This window comes from Giraffa tippelskirchi, chromosome 10 (assembly GCF_054371585.1).
Source record: "Giraffa tippelskirchi isolate mGirTip1 chromosome 10, T2T-mGirTip1v1.2.pri, whole genome shotgun sequence".
Lineage (NCBI taxonomy): Eukaryota > Metazoa > Chordata > Mammalia > Artiodactyla > Giraffidae > Giraffa > Giraffa tippelskirchi.
The window spans coordinates 46,630,726-46,649,961 of record NC_137284.1 but is presented as its reverse complement, the minus strand read 5'-3'; the positions used below and the strand labels follow the sequence as shown (position 1 = coordinate 46,649,961).

The 19,236-nt window shown below is 41.3% G+C and overlaps 2 long non-coding RNA genes across 2 annotated transcripts in view; both read left to right on the top strand.

Annotated features, from left to right (window-relative positions):
* LOC145524798 (uncharacterized) overlaps positions 1-19,236 on the top strand; it is a 90,955-nt gene that overhangs the window by 10,922 nt on the left and 60,797 nt on the right. The window lies entirely within an intron of this gene.
* Positions 9,150-10,497, top strand: LOC145524799 (uncharacterized). Its single transcript, XR_014067856.1, has 2 exons — positions 9,150-9,312; positions 9,444-10,497. It is a non-coding gene; the product is annotated as an uncharacterized LOC145524799 (long non-coding RNA).

Here is a 19,236-nt window from a genome sequence, read left to right as displayed (position 1 = left end):
TTCGCTGATTCCTAGAATGTCGACGTTCACTCTTGCCATCTCCTGTTTGACCACTTCCAATTTGCCTTGATTCATGGACCTAACATTCCAGGTTCCTATGCAATATTGCTCTTTACAGCATCGGACTTTGCTTCTATCACCAGTCAAATCCACAGCTGGGTATCATTTTTGCTTTGGCTCCATCCCATCATTCTTTCTGGAGTTATTTCTCCACTGATCTCCAGTAGCATATTGGGCACCTACTGACCTGGGGAGTTCATCTTTCAGTGTCCTATCTTTTTGCCTTTTCATACGGTTCATGGGGTTCTCAAGGCAAGAATACTGAAGTGGTTTGCCATGCCCTTCTCCAGTGGACCACATTCTGTCAAACCTCTCCACCATGACCCATCCGTCTTGGGTGGCCCCACACGTGTACCATCCTTTAATTCAGTCTTATTCATATGTATATTGAAATTTCTGGCTTGTGTATAGCCTCTATGAATTTTTAGCTATGATGTAGAGATGTTAATGTATTAATATGCTTTGTTGGTTATTTCACTAGGCAGTTATAAGAGGGAGAGAGTTCAATATATGTGCTTGGATGACCTTCTCTATTTAAAATCTTTCATTCTTTCTTTTATTTTGCTGAACTCTGGTAATTTCAAAATTATATATATATATGCTTAGTTTCTCAGTCATGTCTGATTCTTTGTGACACATTGTATTGTAGCCCACCAGGCTCCTCTGTCTATAGGACAGAGGCAAGTAAGTATACTTGAGTGGGGTGCCATTTCATTCTCCAGGGGATCTTCCTGACCCAGAGATTGAACCCAAGTCTCCTGTGTCTCCTGCATTGCAGGCAGATTCTTTACTTGCTGAGCCATTCTGTTTCTATATTTCTGATGATTAAGTTTAAGATATTTGAAAATCATACTTTAATAATTGCTTTATAACTATCAATGCCAATAATAAAATACTAGTCTCTCTTTATTTGTACGTCAATGCATGTTCTATGCTTTTCTTCTTTATTTCCACTCAGTTGGATTTTGTTATTATAATTTGGGATCTTATACTCAATTTCTTGGCAGCATTTATCCCCTTTTTATCTTTTCTTTCATAATCATATTTCAAACCATCATTGAAACTTAATTGAGTTTGTGTACATATATTATTTCAATGTTCATTGTCAGTACTTTCAGTTCTTCTTTCTGAATCATCACTTTGTTGGCAGGGATATGTTTTGAGCTGTGCTTCTGGAATTTTAATGTACATATGAATCACCTAGGGATCTAGTTAAAATATAAACTTTGATTCAGTAGGTCTGGAGTGAGGCCCAGGAGTTTTCATTTCTAATGAATTCCCAGGTGATGTCAATGCTGCTTCTCTGTGGACCACACTTCAAGTAGTAAGACTTTATAGCTTTCTTCATTTCAGGAAAAAGTTGTGGGTCTTATACTTTATGAATCCTTCTATATATGAAAATGTTTTTCTCTTGACTTCACACATAAACAGTGAATGGCTTATTTGGGTATGAAGTTCCTGAGACACAAATTTTCCCTCTCAAGCCTCAGAATTTTTTTCTCCACAAAGTTTGGCATACAGTGTTGCTCATAGACCTCTCAGGCTGGCTTTTTTTTTGGCTCTTCTTTGGTAGATAACACATTTGTTCTGCCTGGCTGCTGATGGAAGTCTTTATTTTTTATCTCAAGAGTTTTCCAATGTTGTTTCTATATATCAGTCTCTTTTTTCTTGGCACATGGTGGCCATTTTTCTTGGCACATAGTGGCCATTTTTATTGTACAGATTTAGATCCTTTTTCATTATAGGAAAAATTTTCTTCTGTTATATCATTTACTGTTGGTTCTTGCCTTTTTGTTCTGTCCTCTTTTTCATGAATGATAGTTATTTCTGTTCACCTACTTTTACTCCAGCCACTTTCATCTATTTATTTTCCTGTGTGTTTGAGAATGATTTTCAAGATCCTTGCCACTTGAATTGTTTTCTAATTTATTTTCTAATGATGTTTGAAAATACTGCTATGGTGTATTTGTTACCTTACATTCTTTCCTTCATTTTAAACTTGGTCCTTCTTTGTGTATCTATTGTCTTAATCATCTGCATCTTGTCATGTATTCTTTTGTGTCTTTTTTTAATGTGATACCTGGTTACTTCTTACTTATTCTTCATGGTCATCTTCATTTAGGAAATCTATCTTGACATCTGAGTCTAACTTTGATGTTCCTCTCTTATGCTTCTCATTATTGGCAGGTTAGACTCCTTTTAGGGAAGGGACATTGACTTTACCACTCTAAGGTCTAACATCTAACATGTGATTAGGACTCAACCATTGTTACTTGAATGGGTAAATAAGTGAATGTGTGCTCACCTATCATTTCACATCTTTTGTCAATGCTCTTCTTTCTATCTGAAGCATCCTTTTTCTCCTTTTGGTTGTTAACACATAGTTGACCATGGAAACTCCTTTGAATCTCCATTTCTTCCTTAAAGCATTTGTTGGCAGTTTCTACCATTTTCTAGGTTAGATGCAGTACTTCTGTGCTTCTGTAGGATCTTGTGAATATAGTTTTATCAGAGTGTTTATTTTATTGTTTTAAAATTTTTTTTAAATAATGGAAACAAAATTTTAGGTTGTATAGATGTATGTTTCCTCTCTGTGCTGTGCCCCACATTACTTCTGGCATGTAGTGGAAATTTAGTATATTTTATTCCATTAATGAATAGATGAATGAATTAATCAATCCCAGACTGATTTTAAAAAGCCTTCTTAACTATAGTATGGCTCTAGGGGATAGGTTAGAATGGGTAATTTTGTGAAGAATATCGAAAACTATGTTAGAGATTATAGAATTTTAACAAAAAGATATTTTTAAGTTTTAATTTTTATTTATAATTTTTAAAAAGTTGTATGTATGTATTATTCAGATATTAGACTTACTGTTTTTCCCTCTTTGTCCATTTGCCTTATTTTCTGGGACATTTACCTGAACTTACATTCCAATTCTCTAGGTAGTTTCATTTTTACTCTTTCTCTTTTTTTTTTTTTCTGAGATATTTTTTGTTCCTTAATTTATTATTTTTTAAAGCAATCTGTCCCTGGTTTTCAGATGCAACATCTTCTATCTTTGAGCATATAAATAGAGTTGGGGGGAGGGGTTCTTTCCCTTGCCTTGTCTCAATTCTTTTTGAATTACTGTTTTCTGTCTTGTTTATGTCATGATATTTCATGATAAAGACTTTTCTAAGATTTATGGTGATCCTTGTTGGTTGTTGTTCATATTTAAGGAAAAGAGGTGTGAGCTTAATTTTAAGGAGATGCGGCTGGTCTATCTCATTGCCTGATGATGTTTTTTAGGTATTTTTATTTGTGCTGCTCTGATTTCTCAGTCAAGGGTCCTCTGATTTCAATATTTTAGGAGACAAGTGGGGCATAAAGCTGGGCCCAAATTGATCTATAGATCTATTTCACTCAAAATTCTTGCAAAGTTTTATTTTTATAAATTAAATAAGATTATTCTAAAATTTATATCAAAAGGTATAAGCCACAGAATATTTAAAACAATTTTGAAAATAGAGTAAAAGGAACCAGTCCACCTGATATAAGACTTATATAGCGAAAACTGTAATATTAGTACCTAGATCAATGGGAGAAAATATTTACAAACCATGTATCTGATAAAGGACCAGGATTTATATTAAGAACAAAACAGTCAACAATTAAAAAAAACAATCCACTTAGAAAATGAACAAAAGAGCTGAACAGATATTTCACTAAAGAGGATACACATGTGGTAAATAGGTACATGAAAATGGGCTTAATATCTCTAGCTGTTAGGGAAATGCAAGTTAAAGTCACAATCAGACATTATTACATATGTATCAGAATAGCTTTTATAAAATTTTTTAACATAAATTTATTTATTTTAATTGGAGGCTAATTACTTTACAATATTGTAGTGGTTTTGCCATACATTGACATGGATCCACCACGGATGTACATGTGTTCCCCATCCTGAGCCTCCCTCCCACCTCCCTCCCCATCCCATCCCTCTGGGTCATCCCAGTGCACCAGCCCAGAGCACCCTGTCTCTTGCATTGAACCTGGACTGGACATTCGTTTCACATATGATAATATACATGTTTCAGTGCCACAGAATAGCTTTTTTAAAAAAATAAAAAATTTGACAACATGAAATGCTGGTAAGAATTCAGATAAACTGGAACACTCCTATACTGGGAGTGAGAATGTAAAACAGTATGGTCACAGGCAGTTTCTTAAAAAATTAAATATGTAACTGCTGTACAACCCAGAAGTTGTACACCTAGGCATTTATCCCAGAGACGTGAAGACTTGTTTTCACATGGAAACCTGAATGTTTTTAGCAGCTTTACTCATAACATCCAAAAAAAAAAAACCAACCCACATGCCCTTCAGTGGGTGAATAGGTAAACAAACTATAGTATATCAATACCATGGAATACTACACAGCAATAAAAAGAAATGAACCACTGATAGATGCAATGATCTGGATGACCATACAGTTATGTATTGTGTTTTTCACACATCATGAATATTTACCATTTCAAAGTTCCAAGGCTAGGAGTATTTTGATAACTAAGAATATACTATACCAATTCAATCTGGAAGGTAAAAAATGTAATCCTACTTTCTTAGCAACAAAAATTTCAGCAAGTACAAAAATGGCAACAGGCTTCTAGATAAAGATATTGGCAGAATTATGATTAAAGCACTGCAGTATTAACTAAAATGCATAAACAGAATAATGGTTAGATAGTCTGAACTTGTCTAAAGACTGATGGGTACAGAACCCTTCTCTCCGTACTTCCTTCCCTGCCCCTGCTTCCCCACCACCCAATGAACTTACTTTTCTTGGAGAGTTTACTCAACAATTCCACTCCCCAAATACAACCATTCCTATGAATTAACAGAAAAAATACTTAAAAGGTGTTACTTTAACTCTACTTTCAACATAGGCCGTATACTTTTATACATCTAGAAAACCTAGATGTTTCCAGTAAGGACTTATTTGTCCACTGTATACACATGTGTGTATTGAATAAACTACACGTGTATAACAATGGATATATCCGAAAGTGTCTTCTATGAAGGAATATTCTAGCTTAGAACCCTTCATTTCTCCCAATTCCTCCTATTTGCCATGCATCCAACAGTGGGCGGCGTACACTCACATGTTTCACTTAGATGTGATTTACAATTTCCTTTTCAGAAGACAGCCTTTCAATGAATTATAACACAAAGTATACAAAACATATTAATTTATTAACTCCACTTTAATCATACATTGGGCTTCCCTTGTGGCTCAGCTGGTAAAGAATCCGCCTGCAATGCGGGAGACCTGGGTTCGATCCCTGGGTTGGGAAGATCCCCTGGAGAAGGGAAATGCTACCCACTCCAATATTCCGGCCTGGAGAATTCCATGGATAGTCCATGGGGTCACAAAGAGTCGGACATGGCTGAGCAACTTTCACTTCACTTTATCGTACATTGGCAACCTCTTTAGTATCTAGAGACTAGCTATTGTAAAATTGGGACCCATCTGTCCAGTACATACATTAATATATACAGTCAAGGTAAATGAGATACATGTAACACATAGAGCAATGGATAAGTTGAAAGGTTTCTAGGACACACTAGCAAAACATCTTTGCAATCTTCCCGCCTACCTTCCTCAACCCAATGGACAAGCACAGCGTGTACTGTGTAGAGAGGAGGTTTAACAATCCCATTTACAAAGACAGTATTTCCCATCAGTTTTTAAAAGTTTACAAGAAGCATTATTCTACTACTTCTACTTTTAAACACATTAAGCACTTCTAAATATCTAAAAAACTAGATATTGTCTTTTATTAGATACTTGTAAAAGTAGACTAGATACTTGTCTGCTATGTACACAGCACTGCTAAATAAACTTTCACCCATCTAAGTCTTGAACAAGACAAGAAATAATAATTATTTGAGGGCTTCTCCAGTAGTTCATCAGGTAAGGAATCCACCTGCAATGCAGGAGACATAGGAGATGTGGGTTTGATCCCTGGGTCAGGAAGATCCTCTGGAGGAGAAAGTGGCAACCCACTCCAGTTTTCTTGCCTGAAAAATCCCATGGACAGAGGAGCCTGGTGGGCTATAGTCCAAAAAGTCACAAAGAGTCGGACACGACTGAGCGTGAGCACAAGAGGAGGCACGTAACAGTGCTTATCATCCAGAAAAGAAAGAAAGAAAGTGAAGTTGCTTAGTCGTGTCTGACTCTTTGCGACCCCGTGGACTGTAGCCCACCAGATTCCTCCATCCATGGGATTTTCCAGGCAAGAATACTAGAGTGGGTTGCCATTTCCTTCTCTAAGAGATCTTCCCGACCCAGGGATTGAACCTGGGTCTCTCGCATTGTAGGCAGATGCTTTACCGTCTGAGCTTTAGGGTATCTTCTCAATATGACCAGTTTGGCTTGAATGATTCCCTCCCTCACTTCCTCTCTCCACTACCAATCAAGTGGACACATACAGGCATGTGTAATGCCTAGAGGCGACTGAACAAATTCATATCCAAAAGTCATTTACAGAAGACAAGCTGGCCTATGAATTTCCACACAATGTGTACAAAATGTGCTTAAAATTCTTAAAATGTGCTAATTTTTTTACTGACTACTTTGCCTTTCACTGGCAACCTCATTCAGCCCCAACCTTCAACCAGTGCACAAATACAGTGCAGTGTTCAAAGAGGTGGTTTGGCCACTCCCCTCAAACAACAATATTTCACAGGAATTTTAATAAAAAGATGTTTACAAAAGCAGACTTTGTTTTTGTTTAGTCACTCAGTAGTGTCCGACTCTTTGTGACCCCATGGACTGCAGCATGCCAGGCTTCCCTGTCCTTCACCACCTCCTGGAGTTTGCTCAAACTCATGTCCATTCAGTCGGTGATGCCATCCAACCATCTCATCCTCTGTCATCCCCTTCTCCTCCTGCCTTCAATCTGGAAACTAGGTGTTGCAAAATTAGGACTCATTTGTCCATTATATACACCACCAAACAAAATGCATATAACATGCAGAAAATGGTTCTATGATGAACGACCATGCTGAGAACCCAGGGGCTCCGGGAGGGACAGCGAGGGACCCCCGTCACCCAACTGCTGGGAGGAGCCGGTTGGGGGGGTGGGGTTGCGAAATCTACCGCCTGCGAGAATGCCCCCACTTCCTCCCGCGGGGAGAGAGCTCCCCCACCCCGTGCGCAGCCGCAGGGGACCCAGTGAGGAGACGCACCAGCAGAGATGAAGGATTTGGTCCTGATGAAGGAGCGCCCCGCTTCACGGCGGCCTTGGGCTTCTCCAGCCCGTCCTTGGTGCCCTTGCGGGCGGCCCGCACCAGTTTCTGCATCTGCAGGGAGGGGGCCGGGTGAGGGGCGGCTGGGCGAAAACGCCTCGCTGCTCTCAATCCAGTTTAAAAGAATACTGTCAAGTAGTCTGGTCTTGAAACATCATCTGAAATTGGCTTTTTGATCTGGGAGAGCTTTCTTGGCTGTTGTGGGGGGGGGGATGGGGAGGTGGTTTGGGGCTGTTTTAGTTTCACTGGTTTAAAAAAAAAGGAAAAAGAGACTTAAAAAAAGAAAATGCAGAAAATAGTTTGGTCTGAATATGTCCAGGTACGAACACAGTAGCATATTACCTTTTGCAGTTCTTTCTCTCCGACCTCCTCCAAACCACAGAACAAATACAGACAACAGTATACTTGTTCATGGAGGTGGTTTAACATTCAACACTCCCAAAGACAATAGTTCCTATGAATTTGAGCAAAAAGATACAAAATGATATTTTATGACTTCTACATTTAACCTATGTCAGGCACTTCTAAACACCTAGATGGACTATATGTTTCAAATAAGGACTTCATTTGTCCACTATATACAAAGCAGTCTTGAATAAACTGCACACATGAAACAGTTATATTCTGAAAATGTCTTCAAACTACAGGCATTCTAGCCTAAGACCAACCCCCTTCCCATCTCTCCCCCCTCCACCAACCCAGAGGGGAATAAAGCTCAATTTTTCAGAAGACAATCTTCCTGGAAATTTTCACACAAAATGTACAAAATGTATTAATTTACTAACTCTATTTCTGTCTTACATTAGCAATCTCTTTAACATCTAGAAAGACTAAATGTTGTAAATTAGGACTCACTTGTCCTTTATATGCACTATATACACAGCAAAGTGAAATAAAATGCACAAACATAAAAAACATAGTGCTTAGTCTTGCCCCACTATAAACACTCAGGCACAGAGCTCTTTGCACTTCCTTCTTCCCCCACCACCCCCAACCTTCAACCAGTGCATAGATAAAATGCAATGTTCAGAGATGGTTTGGCCCCCCCTCCACCCCCCCAACCCCTGCCCCCAGCCAACAATATTTCAAAGGAATTTTAACATAAAGATGTTTACAAAATGTCTTTTTACTACTTGTAGTTTTAACATATACCAGGACTTCAGAACATTTAGAAAGACTAGATATTGCCAAAAAGTACTGACTTATTGTCAACTATATTTATACAGTAGTGAGGAATAAAATGCACACACAAAACAATGGTTATAATATGGAAATATCTTGTAAGGATGGCCAGTCTGCCCTAGAACCAGTTTTACTTCCTCACTGTCATCCATTCCATGTCTTCTAACCCACTGGACAAATGTGGACCTTGGGGGCTCCTGAGGTCACTTCTAGAGGTGGTCAAACAACTCCATTTAGAAACATCATTTCCAGAAGACATGTCTTTTCTATGGTTTAAAAGAGGGGGGGGGGCATTTACAAGATAGGTGATTTTCTAACTTGACTTTATCATACTTTAGCAACCTGTTTGCCTCTAGAAGGCCTAGATACAGTTTTCTTTTGAAAGGTTGAGGGGAAAGTTGAGAGCAGCTTTTTCATATTATAGACACAGGCTTTCTATAAATAGAGAGTAAATCTTCCCAAAGGGCAATGGTCAGTAACTATTGGCTGCATGGTAAGTTATTCCATCATTTCTATTAGTATCTTTCGACGTCAAGGTCTTGGTAGAATCACCACCAACTGCTGAAGCGTTAATTTCTACCCGTCACCCAATGCGGCTCCGCTCACTTTCTGGGTCGTGAAAGCCTTTTGTCAGCCCCCACGCGGTGAGCGGTCACCTCAGGTACCCGATCCGCGTGGGTTCCTGGCAGAGGCTTGGCCTAAGCCCTGCAGCCCTGGGTCAAGAAACCGGGTGGTTGGTCAGCGAGACCCGGACTCTGAGCGGCCGCCATTAGGTGAGGGTGAGGTTTGCTGCGGCTTCCAGTGGGTGGCGGTGGTGAGAGCTCTGAGGCCCCGCAAGATACAGCCCAAGCTGTCCGAGTGAGTGCGCTCCCAGTTAACCTACCCACCGGGGGTCCCGGCCCAGGGGCCCCCGGTTCGCCCGCCCGCAGGAGGTCCCGGCCTGGGGGCCCCTAATTCACCTGCCCACCGGAGGCCAGAGGACCTGGAGCGCGCCGGATTGAAGGCCGCCATCCGCTTCTCACTGCGCTCTCTGCCGGAACTGTATATAATATTCTAGAAATGCAAAGATTACAGATCAGTAATTGCCTGGTATTAAAGAAGAGGTGGGGTGAGTGGAAAGAAGGTAGGGACTACAGAAGGCAATTTGAGGGATCCTTGTGATCCCTCAATACAAGAAGTGTTCTGTATTGACTGAATTAATGTCAACCATACGGCAATTTAAAAATTGGTGGAGGAAGGATGAATATTCAATACGTGGGGCTCAAATATGATTATTAATATCCAAAGGGAAAATATTGGAAAATGTCAATCCATTAAAGAATAAATTCCAGGTAGATTAAAATCTGCTTATGAAAAGCTAATCTTGAAAACATTTAGAAGAATATATAGAATATCTGTATGATCTCTGGGTGATCTTTGTATCCTTAACTAAGAAACAAAGGGCATAAGTTACAAAGGAAAATACTTATAAATTCAAGCAGACTAAGCAAACACTTTTGTATCATAAAAATATATACCGTAGGGACTTACCCGGGTGGTCCAGTGGTTAAGACACTGCACTTCCATGGCAGGGGGATGGGTTTGATCACTGCTCCATTGTGTCCCAGGGTATAAATAGACCAAAGTTTATTGATGCATCGTGCTGTTGATGGTCTCTGTTTATATGATGGTAGATTTATTTTGCTTATATCTACTTTAGGAGTTTTATCTTCATTTCAAGAGTGAGATTGATATGTATTTTTTTTCTTGTTTGGTTTTGTTATCAAGTGTATAATCTCATAAAAATGAATTAATGGGTGTTCCTTGTTTTCTGTTCTTTGAAAGAGTTTTTTTTTTTTTAAGATTGGAATTCTTTATACTTTGAATGTTTTGTAGAGCTCACCTTAAAACCATTTGGATCTTTTGTTTTCTTCATGGGAAGAATATTAAATACTGAATCTGTTTTTGTAATAGTTAAAGGACCATTGAGGTTTTTCTGTTTTATTTATTTATTTTTAGCTGCACTGCATATATGATCATAGTTCCCTAAACAGGGATCGAACCCACATCCCCTGTGGTGAAAGTGCAGAGTCTTAACCACTGGACCACCAGGGGAGTCCGTTTCTGTTTGGTTTTATTTTAGTCAGTTTTGCTTATTTAGAATTTTTTTCTAAAGCTTTAAAATTTCGAATATACCAGTATTTCAAATATACTGGCATAATTGTTTTCTTTTTTTAATTAATTAATTAATTTTAATTGGAGGATAGTTACAGTACTGTGGTGGTTTTTGCCATACATTGACATGAATTAGCCACAGGTGCACATGTGTCCCCCCAAGTTCTGAGATACATTAATTTGTTATGGTTCATATTCTTCTCTGTAGCCTATCATTCTTGTCTTCTCCCTCCTGGAGTATGACAGGAGCTTGCCTTCTGTCTCACTCCCCTCCAATTCATTCTCCGTAAGAATAGTTTCACTTTTCTACATAATATCCCTTGGATGCCTCCTAGGAATAAACACTGACTTTTCTACCTGCCTCACCAAACCCACATCAAGATCCAGCCTAAGTCTGCCTCTCTGACTTCTCTCCTCTCCTCTCTCACTCCAGGTGGACACACTGTTCATCCAGCTTGCTCTGTTGTTCATTACACCCATTATCTCCACTGCCTCGGGCATGTCCCTCTCATGTGCCCCTGCAGCATCCTGTCCCTCCCTCTCCTGGATGACTCTCATCACCTGACTTTGAATGATCTACTTACTGATCTCTTCTCAGTCTACTCCCAACCCTAGGCAGTGAGCTTCCTGAGAACATGGACTGTCTCCTGTTCAGTCTCTGATGACTAGCTCAACACTCCCATTGAGGTGATACTCAATACATTCTTATATTACTGCTGACATCAAAAACTTGTTTTGGGAACTTTTTTTTTGTCAAAGAAAATTCATGTTTGCTAGAAGAAGTTTAAGGAGTCATTTGAAATATAGAGGGATTGTAACAGATATTGTGCAAGTTAGATTAAGATGGAAAGTTACACTGAGAAATTTCCATAGTCATCAATGGATTTCAAACTTCTTTTTTACAATTAATTTTTAAATTGGAGTAGAGTTGATTTACAATGTTGCATTAATTTCTGCTGTATGGCAAAGTGAATTGGCCATACATATACACATTTCTACTGTTTTGGGAACTTTGTGACAACATGAATCATCGTGGCATTCATTGGTACAGCTTCTTACAAATTAAGTGATTAATTGAGTAATTGCAATTATACTACCAGTCTTCCCTGGTGGCTCCGCAGTAAAGAATTCACCTGCAATGCAGGTGAATGTGGGTTTGATCCCTGGGTTGGGAAGACCCCCTGGAGAAGGAAATGGCAACCCACCCCAGTATTTTTGCCTGGGAAATCCCATGCACAGAGGAGCCTGGTGGACTACAGTCCATGGGGTCAAAAAGGGTTGGACTTGACTTAGTGACTAAACAACAAACAGCAAGAACAAAACAACAAGAACTAGAGACATGAAAGAACAATGGCAGGGCCCATGGAATTTTTGGGGAGGTGGGCTGGACCCCTGGATTTCCCACCACAAATCTGGACCCCTTTCTAAATGTGAATATCCATCACCACTTTTAACGGGTGTCCAGCATCTCCAAGTTTGGCTTATGAGTGTGACTTCCCATGTGTCTGGTACTGTTCGTAAAACTAATCCTATGTTTATTCAGGATTTAAACCTCAGTGACATTTTCATGTCAAACAAATGTGGAACGATGGGGTTGTGTTTTTAAGCCTACAAAAGAAAATTACTATCATTCTGTGCATCATTAAAAAATTAAAATTGTACCTTAAAAATATGCCAACTTAAATCCCCAAACCTGTGTCACACCCAATGTCCTGCTTGGAACAAACACTGTAGTTTGCCTTTCTCCTTTTAAGAAAGAACAGAAGATAATCTGTTTGTTACAGTTTCTTCTGATTTATGCCTCCAGTGTAGCTTTGTTAACCATTGAATTGTAGGGATTAATGTTAGCATCTTTATTTTATAAAAGCATCACTTTGGGTTTTCAAGAAGTTCTTTACCATTTGATGCTAAACCCCCAGTATTTTTGGATAGTTTATGGGAATTCGAGTGATGCCATTTTCTACACAGGGAGCAAAGGCATCCTGACTGTAAGTCACCATCTTCCTATCACCTTGCTTGTTTAAGAATTCTGAAAGGCAGGAGCATCCAAAAGGCAAATCTGGCAGCTCTGCTAACGTGTTAGCACTGAAGACTTTGTGCCCTGCTGAGCTTAGAAAAACAAACTGGCTTAGGATGAATATAAATGTTTCTGGGAGTATGTGCAAACAGCACATTTCTGTCTTTTTCTTCTCTTGGAAGCCTGTGTTTTGAAAGTCTATAGGATTTCAGCCACATAGATGAGCTGTTTCCTGAAAGAAAGAAAGCTGTGAGGGTGAGAAAGACCTTGAATAAACATGGCTGTGTCCCCGATGTATTTCTGGACTGTGTCAGGTTGGGTGATGTCTCATTGCCAAATGGAGAAGCACTGGTAATATTTTCCCCTGTCCTCCTTTTCTTTCTCTTTCCTCCTTTTTTCCTTTTCTTCCTTCTTTCTTCCTCTCTTTCTCCATCCCTCTCTCCCTTCCTTCCCCTCCCTCCCTCCCTCTTTGTCTTTCTCTTCCTCTCTCTCCCTTCCTCCCTCCTTCCTTCCATTTTTCTCTCTTTCTCCCTCCCTCCCTTCCTCTTTCCCTCCTCCCTGTCTCTTGCTCTCTCTCTTTCCCACTTCCTCCCTCTTTTCCTTCCTTCCTTCTGTTCCTCCCTTTCTCTCCCTCTCTCTCCCCCTCCCTCCCTTCCCTCCTTCCTTTTCCTCTCTCACTGATGGGCTTATACAAGCTCATGTATTGGGATATACGCTGATTTGCATTATGCTTAGTGATGGACTCTGATGTTGGCAACAAAGACACTGTGCCCATGTAATCAATCTGTTGTCCAGTAATGGTGTTTTCTGCCTACGTTGGCCTGCACTTGTGCTCTTGGGGCCTGGGCGGAGTGGGCTGTGGCTCGCTGGGAGCAGGAGACATTGGAACAGCCAGAGAGGAGGGCTGGGGCCTGGCCTGAGTCGGAGAGCTGTGGAGGCAGACAGGCACTTGGGGCCAAGGAGCAAAACGTCACAGCGCTGCTGTAGGTAGAAGCAAATAACTCCAGAGCCTGGTAGATCCCAGCCAGGTTCCTAGAGAGAGTCAACGCTGTGATGCCTGCAAGGAAAAGGGCAGGCTCCAACTCGTGTGTTTAGAAAAGTGGAAAATAAGTGTTTCCCTAAGAAACCCTCGCCTATATTGCTCCCCCACCTTACCCTGACCACTCTATTGAAAACTGCAGGGACTTCCCTGGTGGTCCAGTGGGTCCAGTGGTTGAGACTTTGCCTTTAAATGCAGGGGAGTACGGGTTGGATCCCTGACTGCGGGGCAAAGATCCCACATGCCCTGCCACCAGAAAGCCAGAACATAGAAAACAGAAGCAATACTGTATTAATAACACATCCATCCAATAAAAACTTTAAAATGATCCACATTTAAAAAAAACCTTTAAATATAACAAAAAGCCATTGCAATTTATACCCCCCAGCACTTCTAACTTCTTTTTCCCATATGATATTATGCCATGCCATGCATGCATGGTCAGTCACGTCCAATTCTTGGTGACCCCATGGACTGTAGCCCAACAGGCTTTTCTGTGCATGGGATTTCCCAGGCAAGAATACTGGAGCAACTTGCCCTTTTCTTCTCCAGGGGCTCTTCCCAACCAAAGGATCAAACCCACGTCTCTTGTATCTTCTGCATTGGCAGGTGGATTCCTTACCACTATGCCACCTGGAAAGCCATATGACATTATACAACTTATATATTATGTTCACTTTCTGTTTCCCCTAACTAGAATAGGAACTCCTTGAGAAAAGTGATTTCTGTTTTGTTGACTGATGAATTCTCTGTGTCTAAAACAGCCTCAGTGCCTAGTAGGGGCTCAAACCCTGGACATACCATCAAGAAGTATCTGGACAGCAGTCTTTTGGGAAGTCCCTCCTCCTGCCATTTGGGATAAAGTAAAATAGTGATTTGTACTCTATTTAAAAAGCAGAGGCCTTTTCTTTGCCAGGGAGGTAATCATGAGTGTCAACGGGGAAGAGGCTGTGGAAAAAATACATATTTCACTTTGAGATCAAAGGGTAGATTCCACTTCCCAGACTGGACCCCCCGAGACTGGTCCTCCCTCAACTTTGTACCCCTGATAGGGTGGACATGATGCCGGGGAGGGAGTTAGAGATTCTCCCAGGAAACCCCTCCCTTCTCCATGGCACTTTTCCCTTCTGGATCATTCTCACAGCACTTCTCAGCAACCACAGTTTTGCTCACTTTCCTCAAATAAATGATCACTTCCTTCTCTATACTGACTGTCACCAGTATGACTGGACCAGGAGGAGGGGAGGGACTGGGAGAAGGAAAAGAGTTGGGTAGGAAGTTTACAACTGATGAAGATTTGTGATGATCATCCATCTAGCTTTTTTCTTTACATGTGGAGCCCTGTTCAGGGAATGTAATTTTCAATTTCTTTCCCCTGAGGTGTTTTAGAATTATTTCCACATGACATTTTGGTGATTGAGGCTCTTTCCAATGGGTGAGCTTACTTCAAGTCCTTGAAAAATGGGCTCTTAAGTACCGTTTTGTGGGAGGGGTGGGCTCCAGGGAAAGAGGATCTATATTGTGTGTATTGGCACAGGCAGGCTTTCTTTCCTCTCCCCGTTCAGAGTAATAGTCTAGTTTTTGAATAACCCCTTGTGAAGTGCCAGCGTGGTCTTCAGCCAGAGCATTCTCGTCTTTCTGTGGCAGAAAGAATATTCAAACATCAGTCATGCCAGGCTCTCCGTGGGGGTAGAAGGGCAACCTATGTTGGTTTTTCTAGGAAAGACAATTAATTATGGACTTTCTTGTATGCACCAAGCCTATTGCTGAGGACTGAAGAGGGTTCACATGTATAAAGAAGTATTGTGATTTCATGTTCAGGTTTTCTCCTTTCAAGGAACTATTAATACAAGGTGAAGTCTGTTCCAGCAAGATCTTTTCACAGATTACTTTTGGCCCTGCTTGCCAGGGTTGATTAAAGATGTGTGTGTGTGTGTGTGTGTGTGTTTAGGGGAAGGAGAAGGAGATGGAAGGAGAGAGAAAGAGAGAGAAATTTGAGAGAGACTATGTGTTTAGTGGGGCTTCCTTGGTGGCTCAGTGGTAAAGAATCTGCCTGCCAATGCAGCAATCCGGAAGATCCCCTGGAGAAGGGGATGGCAACCCACTCCAGTATTCTTGCCTGGAAAATCCCATGGACAGAGGAGCCTGGTGAGCTGCAGTCCATTGGGTCACAAAAGAGTGGGACACAACTCAGCAACTAAACACCACTACACCATGTGTTTAGTGGCAGGTGGAAGGGTGCTGCTATGAATGACATTGATAAGATCCACATTCCAGTTTGCTAAAGAGAGTCTTAATAGGATTAATTTAAACTCAAGGAAAGACCTTCTCCACAGAACATCTCATTCCGAATATGCACACCCACAAGGCATCACCCTCCTCTCAGCACTAGGAGGGACCCAGAAGGGTCTGCCACTCATGTTTCTTTGGAAAACGTGGCTCAGAGTGAAGGTGAAGTTTGCAACGACTTGGTGTTGGTGTTTCTGTAACATGGTATGGAAGAACTTGAACGAGCTTTTTGTCTAATCCAATATTTTAGCTGAGATGTATTCATACTCAGGTATTTATTCAAGTGATAGGCCTTTCAACCCAGTAAGATAGAATGTATTCACTCAGTCATGTCTGACTTTTTATGACCCTATGGACTGTAGCCCGCCAGGCTCCTCTGTCCATGGGATTTCCCAGTCAAGAATACTGGAGTGGATTGCCATTTTCCTCCTCCCAGGGATCTTCCTGAACCAGGGATTGAACCTGCATCTGCTGTGTCTTCTGTATTGCAGGTGGGTTCTTTACCCACTGAGTCATTGGGGAAGCCCAATGTATTCATCTGTTGATGGTAAATAGAGAAGAGGAACCTTAAATTCCTAACATCATTTTTTTTAAAGACTCAAATAATTGTGAAAACTCATTTTCTTTCAGCTGATCCTGTCAACCTTGGCAAAGTTAATATATTTTAAATTTAATTATGAAGTAAAACATCTTGTGATGATGATATCCTACTTGAAAAACCAAAATGACCCAGAAAGTTTCTTTTTGAGCCTTCATTTCAGGTTTAGGAAACAAAATGCACATCATGCTTCTTGGAACAAAAATGCACTTGGTATCCTGAATTTACATAATGTTGGTTAACTTGATTATTCCCTCATGGACTGTGGAAGGTAGAAACTGTAAAATCTCATGTGTAATCCAGGATGGGAGGAGTAACACCCAGAGACCCTCCAGGGAATGTATTCCTTATAGGCTGACCTAGAGTCTGGGGATTCTGTCTAAAACATACACTTTAAGACTCACCAAATATTATCATTTAAGAGGACTCACTGGAAAAGATCCTGATGCTGGGGAGGATTGAAGGCAGGAGGAGAAGGGGATGGCAGAGGATGAGATGGTTGGATGGCATCACTTACTCAATGGACATGGACATGACAAGCTCCATGAGTTGGTGATGGACAGGGAAGCCTGGCGTGCTGCACTCCATGGAGTTGCAAAGAATTGGACATGACTGAGCTGAACTCCCTTACCTGGCGGTCCAGTGGTTAAGACTCTGTGCTCCGGATTCAGGGGGTAGAAGTTCGATCCCTGGTCAGGGAACTAAGATCCAACATGCCACACAGTGTAGCCAAAAAAAGGAAAAAAATATAAAGGGACCTTTCACCTGTAGGAGTGGTCTGCACCTTCCATCCTGGTGGTGAACTCTCCCCTGTAGACCTTAGCTGCCGTTAATTGAGACTGACTTCTTATGCATTCAGATTCCTGATGGTGACTTTAATTGGCCTCTATTAAACCCCGGTGTCACAGGGAATTGTAGTGCCATAGTGGCTTAGGGGACTTCCCTGGCGGTACAGTGGCTAAGTCTTCATCTTCTAATGCAGAGGGGGTATGGGTTCCATGCGTGGTTGGGGAGCTAAGCTCCCACATACCTCATGACAAAAAACAAAAACAAAAAACCCCGATAAAACAGAAACAATATTGTAACAAATTCAATGAAGACTTTAAAAATGGTTAACATAAAAAAAAAATCTAAAAAATAGTGACTCAGGGTTATGCCTTGGTACCCTTTGGCTTTTGTCTTGACCTATAAAGCCCAGCTGGAGTCTCAGTTCTTGGAACTAGCGTCTTACTTCCATGTGTTGTCTGTGTCACTACAGAATCTGACAAGTTGTTTGTTGAATCTCTAGTGACCAAGTTGGGGATTCTGAAATGAGGAGACTCAAGGCTGGTAAAGTCCCTGTCAGCCTGGAGAAGAGCCTCATTCTCAGTCTTGTCCCAGCAAAGTGTTTGTGGCTGAAACAAGGAGGCAGAGCGCCTGCTCAAATTCGGGCTGACACGAAGCAGGGAGAGAGCGATGCAAACCTTGATAAATGGAGTCAGGATCCAAAAAGAGCCTTGGCAGGCTGGGGTGATGGGTCAGATCCAAAGAGAGCCTGGATGATCAGGGATAGTACAGTCCAGCTCTCCAGTACAGACATGACTTCACAGTGACAGGTAGGAAAGAGCCTTGAAAGGTGAAATTGAAAAGTCAGTGTTAGTCGCTCAGTCCTGTCCGACTCTTTGCAACCCTGTAAGACTGTAGCCTGCCTGACCTCTCTGTCCATGGGATTCTCCAGGCAAGAATATTGGAGTGGGTAGCCATTCCCTCCTCCAGGGGATCTTCCTGACCCAAGGATCAAACCTGGGTCTCCTGCATTGCAGGCAGATTCTTTACTGTCTGAGCCACCAGGGAAGCCCAGGAAAGAACCTTAGTGACCTTTATTGACCACAGTTCTGTAGAGATCAGTGGTGTGGTGTTTGGCTGTGTTCATGCTCTGGAGAGAGATGGACATCCACCTATAGTGTTCAGACCAAGCTCGGGAGAAGGGTTTAAACTGACTTGTTGAAATTCAGTGGGAATCCCACTGTATAATGTCAACAGTGACCACTTGACTTTTGAGGCATATTGGGTTCCCATTCTTTTGTATAGAAACACCCACTTCTCCTCCACTTCTCTTTCCTTCCATCATGTCAGCCAAACCTTTTGCCAAGTCTTGAGAGACATTCTCTATCCTACCCAGGGGGTTGATGGAGGCTTGTTGTTGTTCAGTAGCTCAATTATGCCCGACCCTTTGCGACTGCATAGACTGCAGCACACCAGGCTTCCCTGTCCTTGGCCATCTCCCAGAGTTTGCTCAAACTGATGTCCATTGAGTCGATGATGCCATCTAGCCATCTTATCCTCTGTCCCCTCCTTCTCTTCCTGCCCTCAATCTTTCCCAACATTGGGATCTTTTACAATGAGCTGGCTCTTTGCATCAGGTGGCCAAAGTTATTGGAGCTTCAGCTTCAGCATCAGTCCTTCCAAGGAATATTCAGGATTGATTTCCTTTAGGCTTGACTGGTTTGATCTCCTTGCTATTCAAGGGACTCTCAAGGGTCTTATCCAACACCATAATCCGAAAGCATCAATTATTCGGCTCTCAGCCTTCTTTATGGTCCAACCCTCACACCCATACA